Genomic DNA, 20412 nt, shown 5'->3' on the forward strand with positions numbered 1-20412 from the left:
TTAAAATGTTAAAATACTCATGATATGTTGATACATTATAACGAGAAAATTGATTCGTTTGGAACTTTTTATTTGGATAGACGTTTTAGAATGTGATGAATAACAATGAGATTTTTAGTCGAATCGATGAACATGAAGTTAACAGCTAATTACCTTTCAACCATGTTCTCTAAGACTAAAAGCTGAATCAGAACCTTTAACGGAATAATGTAAAGACTTCATCATGTTCATAAGCATTCTAAAAATTAGCTAACCTTGTGAGATGCCGGCATTTAAGTCTAAGGAGAGGGTAAATGTTTTGGTGTTAAAAAAAATTACATCAACAAATCATATTAGTATCCGCCTCTATCTGTGAACGGTGATCGATGAAGTGGGATATTAATTATTAAATTACACCTATTTTCCATTCATCTTTCGTCTTTCACAATTTCCTCTGTGTGTTGATTTGATCAAAACTAGTTTGGTTTCAATAAATTTATAAAGGCTGTAAACAACAAGTGAAACTGCAATCTACTGCTCACTGATGATACCCCCGCCCAAATACTTGACGGTCAACAGGAAGTTGTTGAGTGGTGAATCTGTAAACACATCACTCAGTATAGCTGACTTATATAAACCATGAAACAAAATTTCAGAAAACCTTGTAGTTCCTGAGAAAGATGCGACAAAAAATTTTCATGGGACGGACAGACGGACTGACGGATGGATGGATGGACGGATGGATGGATGGATGGATGGATGGACGGACGACGGACGGATGGACGGATAGACAGAAGTAAAACAGTATACCCCTACTTCTTTTAAAGCGGGGGTTTTATTATCTTAGACGATGAGCTAGATACATTTGTTAATTGTCAATTGTAAAGGGCATAGTGGATTTTGAGTTTAAAATACTAGACAATTTAACTTACTTGTAGTAGGGTGATCATGATTTCAAGTGCGTTTGTTTTAATATTGCCAGACATCTATCAGAAAAAAAAATTGTATTTTGTAGCTGAAAAAATGTTATTTTGGACCTGAGTAAATAATAGTAAAACCGACCAGAGGATCATAATTATTTGATTTGAGGCTACAAATATTGCTTTATTGAATAAAGAAAATAAGATAAAAAGGTTTAAGATTGAAGTGATAATTCTGCGGGTGTGTTACATTACAAGCCTTATAGATTCGCCTTTTTTACAATTGAATATGTAACAGCATCTAACCTGCAGTAAGATTATTTTTAACATGTTCATGAAAAGAAGTTACAAAAACGTAATATTTATTATGTTTGATATGCGGTCTACTTGAAGTGTTATCCACATCTCTTACATGTATGGAATACCAGAACAGTATCGCCACTGTATAAAATTGATACGGTCTTTAAAAGACACCAAGGATAATGTCATACATACATGTAGTATATTGAAGTGTCCTGCATACCCGCGTGTGCGTTGGTTACTTTCTAGTATTTATCAACCAAGAAAAGGTAATACCCGAAAAAGGAAGTTTTGGTTAAAGAGGTATTGGAATATTTCAGTCTAAATAACATTTGTTATTTAGATATAAACAGTCAAACCTGCCATTAACTCACTTCTATTATGCATAAAACTGTCTTGTCAAATCATAATTGTGTTCGCCCTTCTGTAGTAACTCTACATTTGTAACCTGAATTCAAATCATATTTGATATAAGATTAATTTCATTTTGTCCCAAGTGTGTCCTTTGTATGCTAGTTTGACTGTACATATACTTAAAGGTTGAACTAATGATATTTTGCAATGGATTTTAATTCCACTGAAAATTATAGACTCAACATTTATATGTCAAATTACGCAAAATTCCCAACTAATTTTTGCAATTTATTGTCATATATATTATTTGCTTCTTCAAAAGGTTTGATACGGGTTTTCTTATGCAAAATGTCGGCCTTAACGTTTCATTTTCATATTTTCTGCATTTTGAAGAAAAAAAGAAACCTTAGTCAATACATGATATTCAAAAATCATGCAAATGAGAAAATGTGACTCATTCTACTCGCATTCATACACTATTTTTTATCGACTCAGTAAGTTTCAAAGGACCGTCAATTAAAAAATGAGGTCTTTGGCTTTCTTAATTGATTGATGGTTGGTAAAACATGAGGAAACCATAACAATAAATAATAAAATGGGTCGACCAGGTGAAAGATATTGAAGTGTTGACAGTTACTATGCATTTGCTATATCGGACTTCGCATACCATTTGGCAAAATTTTGAGCACTTTGCTAATTTGCACAGTGGCCATACTGACGACAGCTATTTCAATAGGGTTTTCCATACCTATAAAAAATTTATAGCGATATACTGCGAGAGAGTGTTGTACTCTCCTTACACGTGGCAGCGGATTAAACGTTTTTATTCCAAATGGATGTTGCTGCGTAGTTATACATGCCGCATAGCCAAACCGGCATTTTCAGCACATGTAATCTACTGGGTAGAAAAAGACCAGGGATGACCATACTGACATACTCCAATTAGCTTTTGGTATCACAAATATAAAAAAAAACCGCAAACTATTTTACCGCCGAACAATCAACAGCATCTTAATGTAAATTTGAATAGAACTTTAAATAAAAGTGTCAGAAAAAGATTCATTACCTTACCTACTTGCAAGCTGCAATGTTGTAACCGGTCGGTCTGACGTCAATTTTGTCGTCGGATAGATAGTATACTACTCAGATTTGCATTTATTGCGAAATTTATGAATGATAATTTACCTGTGTTTTACCTGATATCACCTGTTCCACGATGACTAAAACATTTAAGTCAGATACATGTGGTGTTTGTAAACATAGATCTAGGACTTCATTACTTTATGAATAAATGAAAATGTCTTAAATATAATTTTCTATATTATTATTCTATAAGCCATAGATTTTAGAAACAATTCTCTCATGTCATGCTCTATGCTAAATTTAATATAGGAAGTCATGATGCTTGGCAATATCCTTATACCAAGCATTCTTTACATGACAGAACTATTTCGATTCTTATTGAAAACAACAGAACTTTTGTATTTCGAATCGGACCTATAAGATACATTCGAAAAGCAGCAAGTTTGATTAGATGAAGCAAACGCGCTCTTGAAAATCAATCGTTCAACAGAAAAATGTACAGTACATAGGTTGTATTTAATTTCCTAGCACGCAATACAAACATAAGGGTCCATTTTGATCAATGGTCCAGTGTCTTTCAAAATACTACATACATGTACACAATTAACTGAAGTACTTTCATTATACACTATTCAGAAATTAATTTGAATATGTATTATGACGGTTTACTATTTTTGCTATCTTTAAAAACCAAAGGCCACTAGTGCTTTTAGGTCTTTTAGCATGCAGTAAATACAAAATTCTCAAAATTCTCAAAATTTCATTTTCACCTGTATGTAAAATTATTTCATATTTTTCTACACCTCATTCATCCCTCAGTTTGGGAAAGTATGTTCAGTTGATACTGTATTTTTTGTCCAATCATAATGTTCAGATACATTGACCTAAGTAGGGTACACAAAAGAACAACCAAAATTTCGGAATGCAAATACTACCGTGACACCTTTAATAAATGGAGCCACATGTTGACACATCCAAAATAATTTTTTTATTCATATCGTTTATCTAGTATATAGTTTATTTCTTGGATCTATTAATAAATACATTGTTTTTTTTCAAAAAGATATTCTTAATAAAGAGATTTAGACATCAATAATATTCAACATTTTAATACACATTTGACATATTCAGATAACAAATGAATGTGGTCTTGTAAAAATGAAATATTAGTTTTTTAACCTTATTTATTGCCTTGTCTTTATTCTATTTCCTGCCAATTGTTCATTTTAAACATGATAACTTGATAACTCTGGAAAGGTTCAATGATATTCTATTTTCAAGCTTGACCCTTGCCAGCAAAATTTGTATCAAGTACTTTTTAAAAAGACACTTTTAAGGGAATGGCTAAATTGAAACACCTGTCAGTCTATATAGGTCCCGTATGGTAATTTTTCTTTTCTTGTTTAAAAAATAAAGATGAATTGAAAAATTATAGTTTTAATGTGGTGTATTTCTATCAAGATTGTTTTACCTTTAAGTGCTAGGATTTTTCAACTTTCACAAAAAACAAATAACAGAATTATCATTTTAGTTCTTTAATCAGATCAGAAATTTTAAATCTTATACTAAAGCGCAAACACTGGAATGAAAAATAAAACCCATAAAGGCCAAAAAAGTACTAAGCTGAGGAGCATTGAGCACCAATCATTATTAAAAGGTTAGCCAAATACTACTAACGTAATCTATTCCTGGGATAGAAAATCCTTATTATTTCATAAAATTCAAAATTTTTAAACCGTTAATTTATAATTACGACCATATCAATGATAAGTTATGACAACACAGAAATACTGACTACTTGAGTTTTAGATGATCGTTGCAGAAGTGGTGTATCTTTTATTCTACGTTAGGTTTTCCGATATTTGTATTTGTGCTATAATGTTTCTTTTTGTCTTATGAATTTTGACGTGACTCTGTATTTGTGCTTTCAGCTATCATGATTGTGTCTTTCCGCGTTCCTGATGAAGGTGGTTCCAGAGATACGATTCGGAAGCATAAGATTTGTATAGCGTTGTGTTCAATCTGAATACACTGGTATTCATATTTTAGCTAATTTGTATTTTAGAAGAGGGGCGAAAGACACCAAATGGACGTTCAAACTCATAAATAGAAAATAAACTGAAAACTTCATGGCTACAAAACAAAAATGTATATTAAATTATGCTTTACAATACTATATGCGATCTCTACAACACCCCAAATGACATCCTTTGTGCGCAATGTTGCACAAACGACATCAAAGAAATATAATAAAAGAAGTTGTAAAGGTAGATTTTCGGGCGCTCACATTTATAAATAAACACCATCTCCGAGCCATGTATCAAAAAGACGTTATAAAGTTCACATTAAATACAATACACATAAGCTGGTTCTCGGCTGACTACTACACTTTGTTTAAGTGTAGCGTAATACAAGCGGATTCCAGTTTACAAAACACACGGCATATGTTTCGATATTTCACACCATTCCATGTATCCTGTTCATTCGTAAACAGTCCCACCCAAATCATATCTTTCCTTTCACATCACTATCAAACAACTTTAACACTGTATCAAGTCATCACATACATGTAGACAAAGTCAGTGTCATATTGAGCACATAGGTCATAAAAGTGATAACATAATGAGGAAAAGCAAAGTTTTATTAAATAATTGCATTAAATCGGTAAGTGAGGATTTGTAACCCAGTTCCAAAATCGGTACGGATATACCTAAGATTACGGGTTTTCAAGACTATCTGTTATCGATGATTTTTCAACAATCGTTGGCCTGAACAAAAACAAATTCACGAACTCGAATAAAATTGAGAATGGAAATGAAGAATGTGACAAAGAGACATCAATCCGACCAAAGGCCACCAATGGATCTTCAACACACCAAAAAAATCTCGCATCCTTAGGCGGGCTTTAGCTGGCCCCTTAACATGTAAAATTGATAACTGTTTACTTTTGATTGATTGGAACATGTCTCATAAAGTTGATTTTATGAAGGCTTTTAATCTATTATGAATTAATTTATATTTAAAACTTCTTAGTTTAAAAAGGACCATGATAGCCATGAGACAATTACTTATGTATCCCTAAATGTTTAAATGAAGTGGATGTACGCAACAATAGGCAATCATACTGCCTCCAACAATGTGGAAATTCAAAACCATTTAGTCGGTTATAAAGTCTGCGCCATGTAAAATATGAAACAATTCATTGCGAAAAGTATTATTCATCATTTCCTTACACGAAACATTTGTTACTGAATGTGCCATTCGGAGGAATCTGACTTTAAGTATAAAGATAGAAAGGCTTAATATTTATATACTTGCAAGAGGAAAGATGCTTAGATTTAATTTATTCTAAAATGTCTTGTGGTCAATAAGTATCCATTGGAATACCGACTTTCTTTTGAAATATGAATCCTCTAAACTCAATAAGAATATTGTCGATCTAAAGACAACCATTTTGATAATATCATGTTTTGTGTATTTTCTGATAGAATTAGTGTGGTTCTTCACTAAATGATTATACCCCAAAAACAAGTAATTTACATGTACGATTCCTTTTTTTTAAACTCTTTTCAACGAGATGGTGATGTCGATATTTCAATTGAGCATGAGAAATAGTAGTGCAAAGCTTAGAAATTCAAAAGTCTTAATGTTGCTGTTCTAAGATTTAGCCTAATTGATAAATACATGTTAACATGAAGCTTAATAACAATATCTATTAGAATGTTTCCTTAAAAATAACATATCTGACCAATATTCGGCAATTGACGATACATGGAAATGTCATATTGCGCGCGGAGCATGATTTTCTGATGACACATATTCTTGAACTTGTGTTTTCATTAACACCTAGTATCAATTCATGGTTTTATTCATAGGTAATAAGTGTCACTGTTACGGCTTACCTCAAACGAAAAATTTGAATGTTGAGTAGCAGCGTTAATCATGCGTTTACTTTTATAAATTGTTACTTGGATGGAGAGTTGTCTCATTGGCACTCATACCACATCTTCCTATATCTATTTTCGCACAAATGCAGATATTGCTTCAACTTATGTTAATGATAATAGAAAAAAAAACGAGGGATAACCTTATCTGTCCATTGTGTTAATGAAGTTTTAGAAACGGTCGTTAAACTACAACTGAACAGCTTTTTAACATGGAAAAAAGCTCTCATTGACGTCGAAATATCTGCCATGGAATACACGTCCTTTCTATAAACAAAATGTGGTTGTACACAATAAGGTTAGTATTATCCAATTTAATAAATATACATTGTTTTCTAAAAAAAAAAATATATTGGACATACATTGAATGGGTCCAGATGTGGAGCAAAATCTGAAAACCATTCTGGAACAACTGAGATCATCCCAGATTTTGAGTTGGGTCATGTGCTCAGTCTTTAGTTTTCTATGTTGTGTTTTGTATACTTGTACTTTTGTCTTTATTTTTTATCTTATATCTTAGACTAAAGAGTTTGAATGTCTCTTTGGTATCTTTCGCCTAACATTTTGCGGTTACCAGAACAATAGTTTAGCTTGAACAGGTATATAGTAATTATTCATGTACTGATATGCTTTGCACTTTCGTGTATATTCCAAGAGTGTTAAAGATCTAGAGTAAGGCGAAAGATACCAAAGAGACATTCAAATCTTTTGTCTAAGATAACAAAAAAAGACAAAAAAAGACAGACAACAGTACAAGTATACAAAACACAACATAGAAAATGACTGCTGAATGAAAAGCTAAAGACTGGGCAAATTGTTGAGAAGCAGCGTTAATCATGCATAAGCAACTTGATTTGGGACTTTCCGCATAGAATGTCCCTCGGCGTTCGGTATTTTTGTGATTTTACTTTTTTTTTTAAACTGGTAAAACATTGAAATAATTATGTTTTATAAGTTGACAAAACAGCTTAGTTAGTACATCATATGTTTTCCTCTTTTCATTTTTGATCATGGTATAATTTAGTGTACAATTTCAGTTTTTTTTGTGCCCTCCCGACATGTTTTCTATATATATACTTACAGTTCCTGTGTGAAGAAGAGATTGTATTACCACTTCTTGATCTACTTTTAAATGATTGTGTACGTTTGAAATATTAAGATACCAAAACGAATATGGTCCAGATAAAATGTAAGATTAGTTAAACACTTTTAAATATTGAATGGTAATTGTCGCGGCTTTATTCTATTTCCTGTCTAATGTTTATTTGTTAAATAACTTTGATAACTTCATAACTCAGTTAAATTATGACACCTTTTCCTACTTAATCATTTATAAAGAAATAGATATTAATTTTTTGTTATCATACAATTTCTTTTCTTTTTTTCCAACTTCAGATACTTTATTCCACTAATAGTTGTCTAATCAAAAGAAAAACAAAATATTCCGTTAGTTTTAATAACTAAATATAACCCATATATACGTAAGATAAAGAAACATATCATGAAACACTAGCATTTATTACAGTTTGACGAGGATTGTGCACAATTATTCAATACAGCACCAATAATTGCATATAGCAAACATAAAAGTGTTGGAGATATGCTTAGTAGATCAAAGTTAAAAACTTTAACATAGCATTGACAGTTGGACCCCTGATGATAGCAGATCTGTCATAATAACTAGATCTATTGAAGAAGAATTAAAATATAAATATATCAATATATACATGAATAATTTTCATATTTGATTATATTAAAATAATGCATCTTAAAATGATCATCCAAAGCTTAACTGCCGAAACACTAAAGTGGTGTCGGGTCCTATCATGCAATATGGGATGCGTGGTTGCATGGGTGTTTTATAATAACAAAATGTATGCAAGGACGGCTGTCCTACTGCACCTTACCGAGAATCGTTTTCTGCATTGAGAACGATCCGCATTTCCTGTTTGATGGGATACAGTGCTAATTTATTGTTCCGGTGGACAAAGCTTTTAGCCTTGAGTTAAAAATACTTGATGGCTTGATTTACTTTGAAAAAATTCTACAAAACAATGTGACTCATTTATACATCATCAACACGGACAATTTCTCACTGCTATCGTATCACCGCCTATCAACCCACGTGAATGTGGGCGGATCTTTATTCAAGAATTATATCATGTGCAAACCTGAGAATTCTTCAGCCACCAAATGTGAGCTCAACAAAGGCACGTAGCTAAGAGAATCACTAGAAGTGAACTCAAAAAAGCACGTAGCTAAGAGAATCACTTGAAGTGAACTAAAAAAAAAAGGCACGTAGCTAAGAGAATCACTAGAAGTGAACTCAAAAATGGCACGTCGTTTTAATAGAAATGCTAAAAAGCAAAAATTCCGATTCTACAATAAAAAAGAACGGAATGAATATAATATCCAGCAAAGAACTGCACATGCGAAAAAGCATGTAGTTAATCTATCAAAACGCAAATTGTCAAATCACGAATATATCCTGTTGGCAAAAGGCTTGAAATTTACACCAACACCATCAAGCAAAAATGCAAAAATGTCTATACTTAAAGACTGCAATGAATTTGCTAGAAAACTACGATGTCGATATATGTTCAGTCAAGAGAAAACTGAACTTCATCCATTTCGTAGCAATACAAGATATAAACCTTCATTTACGTGCCATACGTTGGAAAATTATATCGATTTAACAGAACTTGAATTATCTTTTCTACCAATAGAAAAGAAATGTAAAAAACAATCTTACTAAGGGTGAAACAATAGCACTACGCAATTTGAAAAATGATGAAACAATAGTAATAAAAAAGGCAAATAAAAAATTCAAATTGTGTTATATTAGACAGAATAGACTACATAACAGAAGTCACAAGACAACTAAATTCTCAACATTACTGCCAATTAGATTCATTTAACATGGCAGACTTGAAAACCGAGGTCATCCAGTATGTTAAATCACTATACGAACAAGGCATAATCGACAACATATCATTTACATTTTTAACAAATGGTCAAAAATTAAGAGATGCACGTTTAGGAAGAATTTATATTCTCCCAAAAATTCACCGTCTTGAAACAGAGACGTTCAAACAAATACAACATGATGGATTAAATGAATTAAATATAATTCCACCTGGCAGACCAATTATATCACAGTGTGGTTCCGTAACTGAACTCATTTGTCATTACGTAGATTACTTTCTTATACCAATAGCTCAAAATCAGTCTACATATATAAAAGATACTACATCGTTCATTAATATCATTGAGAAATTAAAACCTATGGCAAATAGCCTTTTGGTTTCGTATGATATAACACAGATGTTTACTAATCTTCCTCAAGAAGCTTTATTAAGTGCTGTTGAACGAGCTTATGACAGTTTTGACAAATCATACTTCAAAGTCAATGCTCTGCCAGTCAATGTATTAATACATTTATTTAGACTCATTTTAGAAAACAATGTATTTGAATTTGATGGAAAAATTTATAAACAAATAATAGGTACGGCAATTAGTGCAGTTCCTTCACCGGAAATCTGTGACATACTTATGTTCGAAATAATGAATCAAATTATTTCTGCATTTCAACAGAAAGACAAAATATTCTATCATGGCAGATATAGAGACGATGGATTTATAATATATGATGGAACATCAGATGAAATAAAAGATTTGTTTCGTCTGGAAATAATTATAACCCTTTATTAAAGTTCACCTATGAAATCTCAAACGATAAAATGTCGTTCTTAGATGTTGATGTAATTAAGGGTCAAAGATTTACAACACATGGCATTCTTGACCTGGAAATACATTTTAAAGAAACTAATTCTTATATCTATCTGCACAGAAATAGCTGTCACTCACAGCATGTATTCCGAGGATTTATTAAAGGTGTAGCAATACGGCAAAATTAGAAACACAAGTGACCATAACAAATTAATAAACAATCTAACTAATTTCAAAGTGAGATTATTAGATAGGGGTTATGATAACGTTGAAATAGATGATAGTATTACTGATGCTTTATCAATTGACCGTACTAAATTATTACAACAAACCAAATCAAAAGAAAAACAAAATATTCCGTTACTTTTAATAACTAAATATAACCCATATATACGTAAGATAAAGAAACGTATCATGAAACACTAGCATTTATTACAGTTTGACGAGGATTGTGCACAATTATCCAATACAGCACCAATAATTGCATATAGCAAACACAAAAGTGTTGGAGATATGCTAAGTAGATCAAAGTTAAAAACTTTAACATAGCATTGACAGTTGGACCCTGATGATAGCAGATCTGTCATAATAACTAGATCTATTGAAGAAGAATTAAAATATAAATATATCAATATATACATGAATAATTTTCATATTTGATTATATTAAAATAATGCATCTTAAAATGATCATCCCAAGCTTAACTGCCGAAACACTAAAGTGGTGTCGGGTCCTATCATGCAATATGGGATGCGTGGTTGCATGGGTGTTTTATAATAACAAAAAGACTTCCGGTTAGCATGGCGGCGCCCATGTGTTTTCAAGAACAAGTATAAATTAACCAAATTGTGGCCTGAAAACTGAAAGTATGAACTTTTAAATATAGCAAATAGTGAAATGTAAAGAATATATTACAAATAGAACTATCAAGATAAAAAGCAGAATTGCGGATTAAGCGCAAAACATGCCAAGTCCAAGAGCGCCCCATAAAACGAGGTTTAAAACGGGCACCATGCCCTTTCAATATACTCCTGGATCAAACCCAGGAAGTTTTACCTTATCAAATGACTCCTTATTTCTTTGGAGAAGAGCATTGATAGTTAGATATATCAAAATAAGTGGAAATGACCCGAGTACAAGAATTGTATGGAATGACTATGATCGTAGTTCGCAAATACTTCAAATCTCAGACTCTGACAATAAACAACCACATACAGATTTATTTAAATCAACTGTGTCTGTTGGTGTTGGGAAACAAAAACTGTTTGTTGTAACAATATTTTATACAACAAAAACTGGCATGGTTCAGGGTCAGGCTTCAAATACCTGGCTTCAGACAGAGTTCAAGTCCATCAATGAAGTGATTAACACTATTATAGAATTACAAAAGAAAGACAATAACAATTATGATGTTGATAATCGTTTTGGTGAAATACAGTCAAACATGTGCATACTAAATCAAAATCCGAAAAGGGACGAAACAAAAAGGGACGAGAGTGAAGAGACACAAGTAAACAAAAACAATAACAATCCAGATCAGCTGGTAACATCAAAAAAGCCTCAGGAGAATATCAACAATAAGAATATGAAACAAGGTGAGGAATTGTTACTTTCTAATCATGAACATGATGAACAATCTATTACGTGCCAACTGCAGAAACAAAAGACAGAAATAACAAATCTTACAAAAACAATTCATGCTCTAGAAAATGAATTGGTGGAAAAAGATGCAAAATTAGACTTATTTATAAGTACATGTCAAGAACTTAAATCAAAGGTAGACAAAATGGAAAAAGAAAAGATTGATGAAGATAAAATGTGTATGCAAATGAATATTATTAAAGAGAAAATAAAACATGAAATAAATGAACACATTCAAGTTAAATCTACACAATTAGAGCAACAAAACAGACAGTTAGCTTTAGAGATGAGTCAAGAAAACAACATCAATAATGCAAAACATATAGAGAAATTAAATGGAATTGAAAAAGAAATGAAAGAGATGTGTGTAAAATCAAAGGAAAAATCTGAAAACTTCACTAGTGATAAAAATATTACTGAAACTCAACAATTAATAGCAGACCAAACTGTACATGTAGCTACTAGAAACTCAAACAACAAATCAGTGACCAACGTTGGTAGCAAAACTAATGATGAAAACAAAACCATGGTTTATAATAACAACAATACGACACATTCCGCCACAGCTTCAAATAGCAGCTCAACAGAACAAATCAAAAATGAAATGAAAGACATTACAGACGTATGGATTATAGGATCTTCGATCATTAAAGACTTAGATGCAAAAAAAATGTATCAATACAAAAGAGTAAAAGTAACTACTTTACATGACAAGACAGTTTTTGGTGCAACTAAATTCATAACATCAGGCAAAGTAAAAGCCAAAAATATTGTGTTCCAGATCGGATCAAATGACATTGAAGAACGACAGACAGAACAGGTCATTATGGAGATAGAAAATCTTATACAACAAACTAAAGAATGTGTACCTGAAGCTACTATAACATTTGGGGAATGCCTACCAAGAATTTACAGGGACAAACTACATACTCAAGAGTACAATGAACCAGGACACATTCTAAATTTAGAATTGTCAGAACTGTGCATAGAAACAAATTGTCATTTCATAAAATATGATTATATTAGTCCAGATCATTTTAGAGATGGCATACATCTAAAAGGTTATGGTATTGCAATACTTGTTAGATGTATGAAAAGGGTCATTAATCCTTTAATTGGTGTAAAATCAGGGGATAGAAGAGATCAGAATATACATGGATCTGATTATAGAAAAGTACCAAATTATGGTCAGAAAGGTGTGCAATATATGCATAAAAATTATCAGGCACACACTGGTAATTATATGAAAAAAGATCAATTTAATAGTTACTATGGTCATAATCAAAACCAAAACATGTTTTCACAAGGTAATCATTCTAATGACTATAGGAAAGATCAAGTTGCGGGTGATGGAAACAGAGATAGAATGCTCAAAATGATGGAATTTATGCTCCAAGAAATGAGAAATATGAGGTATTAAGTCATGCAATATCAAATGTACATGTAGGTAAACTTGCATTTTAAATATTCAAGTTTTGATAAGAAAATTTTAGTCTAAATAATAAAAGGATTAGCTAGTATTATTACAACAATAAGATGATTAAAAAAAAAAGTACATGTAATGAGATAAAATTGCTTATTTTTCAATATACATTGTACATGTTCGTGATGGGTGTTTAGAAAAATATATTAGTTTCATGAAGAAATGTAAAAATATCTGTATATGTAATTTTTGGGTGATTTCTTATGTTAAAGTTAGTTCTACAGAACACTTGTAGTATTCAGTTAGTTCTACAAAACACTTGTAATATTCATTTTAACAACGAAAAGAGTTATTTCCCTTAGACTGTTGTATTGTTAGCAGTCATGAGTAAAAAAAAATATTTGGAACTATTATTATAGTTTAAATCTATCATGTTTATAGAAACATTAACCAAACTGTCTAAATATAATTGAAGGTTTTCAGGCTAACAATAAGGTTTAATATATAACTGGCACTAGTCAAAATTAAAAATGAACAGGGTTCCTAAAAAATTGTCAATTTCCTTATGGAATGTACATGGCCTTGGGGATAAGATGAAAGACCCACTGTTTCTGGATATTTTAAATAAAGATATAAATATACTTTTAGAAACCTGGAAGGGGGGATCAGAAGATTTTAAAATTGAAGGCTATAACATTATCTCTAAAATACGAAAGAAAACAAAAAAAGCCAAAAGCCATAGTGGAGGCATTATAGTCACAATTAAAAATCAATTTTACAAGGGGATTTCTTATCTTAAAGATGCTACCTCATCCCAGAATAGATTATGGTTAAAGCTTGATAAGTATTTCTTTGGACTTAATCAAGATATATATCTTTGTGTTGTTTATATTCCCCCCTTTTCATCAGCACATTATGATAGTGACTTAGAAAATCTTGAAAATGAAATTAGTTCATTTTCTATTGAAGGACAAATTATTTTAATTGGGGATTTTAATTCTAGAACTGCAATGAAAGCAGATTACAGAGAAAATGACTCAGATGAAATAAATAATTTTGATGGTATTGATATTCTTCCAGAGAGCTATATAACTGATATTGAAATCAGAAGACTAAACCAAGATAACTCTTTGAATACATTGGGGAATACATTACTTGAATTATGTTCGTCCTCAAGGCTACGTTACTCAATGGCCGTTTTTTGGGAGATTCCCTAGGATATTTTACTTATAAGTGTAATACTGGGTTCAGTACAGTTGATTATGCCATTGCAAGTGAGAGTCTCCTGCCTGAGGTAAAATACTTTAAAACAAATGACTTTACATATTTATCAGATCATGTTCAAATAAACTTATATATGAATTGTTCTATTATATCAGATACATGTATGAAGAAATGTCTAGATGAAAAGAGATGGCATTTGATTAAATCATACAAATGGACAGGATTGTCATTTTCAAAATTAATTGATGTTCTATCAACAGAAAATGTTAGAAAGGAAATTTTAGATTTAGAGATGCAACATTTTTATAGCAATAAACTAGGCGTTGATGGTGCAACTGAAAAACTTTTACAAACTATTGCAGAAAATACATGTAAAGGCATATCTAAACCAACTAAAAAGAAAAAGAAAAAAATTAAACAAGTATGGTCAGATAATACAGTATATGAAATAAAAAGACAAATAAACTATATAGGAAATAAAATCAAGAATAACTTAAATGACAAAAGTTTAAAACCTAAATATTTTGAATTATGTAAAAAACTAAAAAAAAATGATTAAACAGAAAAAATTTGAATATCACCAAAAACTTTATAAATCACTTTCAGATAATTTTAAAAATAATCCAAAAGAATATTGGAATGTTCTAAAGGCAATAAAAAAGAAACCAAATATTGAAGAAGATATTCCTGAAGTTTTAATGAATGAAAATAAAATCATAAAACATTTTCAGGATCAGGGTATACCAGCATCATATGATAAACCCTTTGTAAATAAACTGGAACGTGAATTAAACATTCTAGAGGATAATATTGAATTGAATATGGAAACTGATGCACCAATTACATTTGCTGAGGTAAAACCGGTAATTTCAAACCTTAAAGTAAACAAATCAGCAGGTCCAGATAGAATTGTGAATGAAATACTCAAACATTCACAAGCTGTGATAATTAATTCTATTGTAAAAGTTTTTAATTTGATTTTAAAGACAGGTAATTATCCAGATTCATGAAAATTATCTTTCATGATCCTTTTACATAAAAAAGGTGACAAGTTACACCCTAATAATTTTAGAGGAATTTCTCTTATAAGTAATCTACCAAAAATTTTTAATGCCATATTGAATAATAGGCTAATCAAGATTGTTGACAAACAATTAAGTGATTGTCAGTTTGGTTTCAGAGAAAATTACAGAACAGCTGATAGCATCTTTTTATTGAAGTCCTTGATTAATAAATATCTACATTAAGAGAAAAAAAAAAAGATTTATGCCTGCTTTATAGATCTGAAAAAGGCTTTTGATTCAGTATGGAGAACTGCTTTACTTTATAAATTATGCAAAATGGCAGGTCTTTTTACAGAGTAATAAAAAAAAAAATACTTAAATACTAAATCATCTTTGAAATACAAAGATTATGTATCAGAATTTTTTAATATTGCTAGAGGGGTTAAACAAGGAGACACCCTGAGCCCCACTTTATTTAATGTCTTCATAAATGATATTGTAAAAAAATTTGAGGAAATGATTCAAGTACCCTTAAGCTTATAAATATTAAGGTGGGATGCCTCCTTTTTGCAGATGATCTTTTGATTCTGTCAGAATCGAAAGAGGGTCTTCAAAACAGTTTAAATAATGTTAAATTATATTGCAACAAATGGCAACTCTCTTTAAATACAAACAAAACAAAATCCATGATTTTCAGTTAGTCCAAACAAAATGGTGAAACATCACATGTTTAATATGAGAATGAAGCCATAGAGAGCGTATCAGAATATTCATTTTTGGGAATGTTGATAAAATGTAATGGAAATTTATCACAAAGTACCTTAGAGCTGACAAAAAAGGCAAAAAAAGTATTTTTTGCAATAAAATCCTATACTAAATCATTGAATAATCTACCTATAAAAGTAGCAAATAACCTTTTTGATTCTTTAGTAAAACCAATTATGACCTATAATTCAGAAGTAACATATTTGGATACATATATTTCTTTTCATAGAGCCAAAAACAGAGCCTTATCTTCAGGAAAACAAATTAATCAACTGTATTTTACAGACAAAACCCCTATTGAAAATATGCATCTTAAATTTTGTAAATCTACTCTAGGAATAAGAAAAAATGCATCCAATTTAGGAGCAAGAGTTGAATTAGGAAGATTGCCTATATAATGTTTTATTAAAACACAAACCATTTTATATTTAGCTAGACTATATAATAATAATATTAATCCATTGATAAAGGAAGCTTTTTCTCTAGCACAGTCTCTAGATTTGACTGGAACTTATTCATGGTATACATATGCAAAAACTATTGTTGAAGAGACTAATATTGACCTGAATATTTTTTCTAATTGTAAGGACTTAAAGATGTAAATAAAATAAAAAACGATATAAAGTTAAAAATGAAAAATAGAGATGAAGATTTAATTGAAACTAAATTTGAAAACATTGATGATAAAAGTAAATTTTATCTATATAAAAAACTTAAAAAGGATTGCAAACTAGAATCTCATCTAAATATATCTTATTTTCAGATAAGGAGATTGATCACTTAATTTAGACTAAGTGATCACTCCCTCTTAATTGAAAAGGGGGGATATTTTAAAATCCCAAGTTTTTATATATTGGTTTCCCCATATAACTTGCTTTCGTATACCTCTATAATTATCAGGTACTTTTGTCTCCCCCTCTATTTTAAATCCAACATTTCAAGATTTCAAAGTAAAATGTAGGTAAGTTTTGTAGGTTTTCTAGTGACTTATGAGAATGAAGATTCATTTTAAATATTAAATCATTTTCCACAAACTCCCTGAAATAAAAGGTAGGTATGATTTTCCAGTTAGCACAAGTTTCATCAGTTAATCTTAACCCAATTTATTTTGATAGCCTTAATGTTTACATCAATATCTGTCATTTTTAATCCCCCTTCAATATAATCTTTTCTTAACACTGAGCGTTTAACTTTCTCGCTACCACCCTCCCATAAAAAATTCAATAATTTTTTTTTAATTGACTTATAATTTCACTGCTTAGATTTATCAATGAAGCAACATATGTTATATTGGGAATAACTAGTGTTTTAATTATAGTTATTTTTCCAATCATACTCATTTTTTTTTTCTTCCAATCATTTTGTATCCTTTCTGATTTTTTAAACTGTTTATCTATTTTTAGTGTTTCACATTCTTTTTTGTTAAGGCCGAAATAAATACCAAGACTTTTTACTTTTTCTCTCCAATTGATACTTTCAAATTTGTCTTTGCAGTGTTTTAGTTTACCTAGCCATATACCTTCTGTTTTGTTTCTATTGAGTTTAAGTCCCGAAAATGATCCAAAAGTTTCTATTAAATTAAGTGCATGTTTTATTTCATCTTTAGATCTTTAAAAGAGAGTTGTATCATCTGCTAGCTGTTAGATTTTTAAACTATGAGTTTTTTTATCAATTTTTATTTGTATCCCTTTCAGATCATTATTATCTCTTATTCTACAAGCCAGTATTTCAACAGATAAAACAAACAATAAAGCGCTTAAAGGTCATCCTTGTCTTATTCCCCGTTGAATCCCAAAGGTTTCTGAAATCCACCCGTTATTTAAAATACATCCTTTTATATCATAATAAAGTGTTTTGACCCACTTTTGAAAAGACTTATTAAATCCGAAATTTTTCAATGATTCTAGCAAAAAATCCCATTCGAGTGAGTCGAACGTTTTAGAGAAGTCAATAAATAGTATAGCTCCATCAATATTAAAGTTTTCAGCATAATCTGTAATATCTTGAATTTGACGTACGTTGAATCCTATATATCGATTTTTAACATAACCATTTTGATCTCTGTGTATAATAAGGGGTCAGATTTTTTTAAGTCTTTGTGCTAAGGTATATGTAATAAGTTTTACATCTGTATTCAACAAAGTAATTGGACGGTAGTTATCTAAAGACAAAGGGTATTTTTTTTTGAAAATCAATGTTATTATCCCAATCTTTTAAATTTCTAGTGTAAGACCCATTGAACCTTTTATTAGTCTTCCTACCTCAACGAGGAAGTGTGAATCGTCACTAAATGAATCTCTTAGCGACTTTTGAAGCAAAAATCACCTTACTGAATAAAACACACATCAAGTTTGAAATTGGGTGGCGTCATTCTTTCAGCTCTCTAGCTGTGTCCGTTTATAGCGTTATATGCAAGCGGGGGCATCATCTGTTTCCCATGGACACACTCTTCATTCATTTTTAATTTACCAACCTAATCGACAGTTGACATGTCATAACTAAGTTTTGCGTAGCCATATTGAATTGATTGATCAACAAATGTTTTGAAAATCTTAATTTGTACGAGTTTAGCTATGACGTTAATTCGCAAAATTCGTTTGTTTTGAGGACTTTTGTCTTATATCAAATTAATTAATTCATTTTTTTCAAACTCAATTGTATTATTTCTTTGTGCAGTATTAGAATCGGAATAATATTACTGAAATTGAAGAGTTGCAACATTAAATTATAATTTGACGGCAAATATCCGTTTTACTAGCTCAATAATCCTGTGCTGAGTGAGAGACCATAAAATTACCAGTGAGCGGAACGCATACGTATATTGCAATGTTGTCATTTAATTCTTTTTATAAAATTTAATTTCAAATAGAAAAAGGAAGGAGCTAAAGACTTTTTTTCTGTGCACTCCTGTCGCTTTATTTCAATATTAATGGCATCGCCATGACCAGCCTGATGTACATGTAAGACAAATACAAAAGTGAACACAAAAGATTAACTTTACATTTAAAATGTTAGTGTCTATCACATATTTTGTTTACGAACACATTAGGGTTTGCTTATAAAATAGACGCTGATGTGCCAAAGTCAAATTGGTGCTTATGGCAAATAACCAGGACCAACATGGGTTTCCCTTACAATGTAAATGGGGTAGGTTGCCAGCTCACATGTATCATACAGCCATATTCTGTATGTGCCTGTCCTAAGTCATGCGCCTGTAATTCATTGGCTATCGTTTGTTGCTTCATATCATATTTGTTTTCCGTTTACTGTTTTGTACTTCAGTTAGGCCGTTAGTTTTCTCTTTTAAATGGTTTTACATTTGTCATTGCTATTAGTATGGTTAAGTCGTTTTCAAAGACCGGGCGGTGACATACAGTTGCTAACTTAACCTTCATCTGGTCCTTGATGGAGAGTTGTCTTTTTGGCAATCATAATATTTCGTTTTATTTTTAAAATAAGGATAATTTGGAAAATGATTAAGGTTTGTATTACAACAGGCCAAATGCAAACCCCCCTCAGAGAGTTATTTTAAACGAATTTATCGATCATAGAGAGTTGTACAATCACCACACTATAAATTTGATTAAACGTCACTATAACCAACGGGCGTGACTGCGTATTCATACATCCCACACAACTAAAACGGACTGCCCCTGTAGTATTGACTTAACTGACGGATTGGAAAAGTGCAGAAATAACTTAATGTCATGTTTATACAACAGTCAACTCTTGGTGTTGGGAATATGAAAATTATACGGACATTTTTATTTTTCTTTTCTTTTTTTCTCTTTTTATAACATTGTTTTTCTTTTTCCTGTTTCATCCTAAAGAATGGAAGTTTATTTCTAACACATACAATTAAATCATAGCTGCCTGTGTATCAATTAAACTCATCATAGATACCATGCTTCAAAATGTGTATGACAGATGCGTCTATATCAGTAAATGACTCACCAGTGACGCTCGAACGTGAAAAGTTACAAAAAAAAAGCCAAATGAAGTACAAAATTGAAGAGCATTGAGGACCCAAAATTCCGAAATTTTTG

The 20412-nt window shown here is 31.0% G+C and overlaps 1 protein-coding gene across 4 annotated transcripts in view; it reads right to left on the reverse strand.

Moving 5' to 3' along the window:
- The window catches only part of LOC127714078 (uncharacterized), a 56584-nt gene that overhangs the window by 24917 nt on the left and 11255 nt on the right, over positions 1-20412 (reverse strand). The window contains exon 1 of one of the 4 annotated variants that reach the window (XM_052220027.1): positions 2629-2682. The exons of 2 other annotated variants lie outside the window; for them this stretch is intronic. The gene's annotated coding sequence lies outside the window, so the exon portion shown is untranslated. Of the gene's footprint in view, positions 1-2624; positions 2683-20412 lie in introns of those variants that run through there. One more of the 4 variants, XM_052220025.1, reaches the window with a different exon arrangement.

The sequence above is a fragment of the Mytilus californianus genome, unplaced genomic scaffold (genome assembly GCF_021869535.1).
Source record: "Mytilus californianus isolate M0D057914Y unplaced genomic scaffold, xbMytCali1.0.p SCAF_9, whole genome shotgun sequence".
NCBI classification, from domain to species: domain Eukaryota; kingdom Metazoa; phylum Mollusca; class Bivalvia; order Mytilida; family Mytilidae; genus Mytilus; species Mytilus californianus.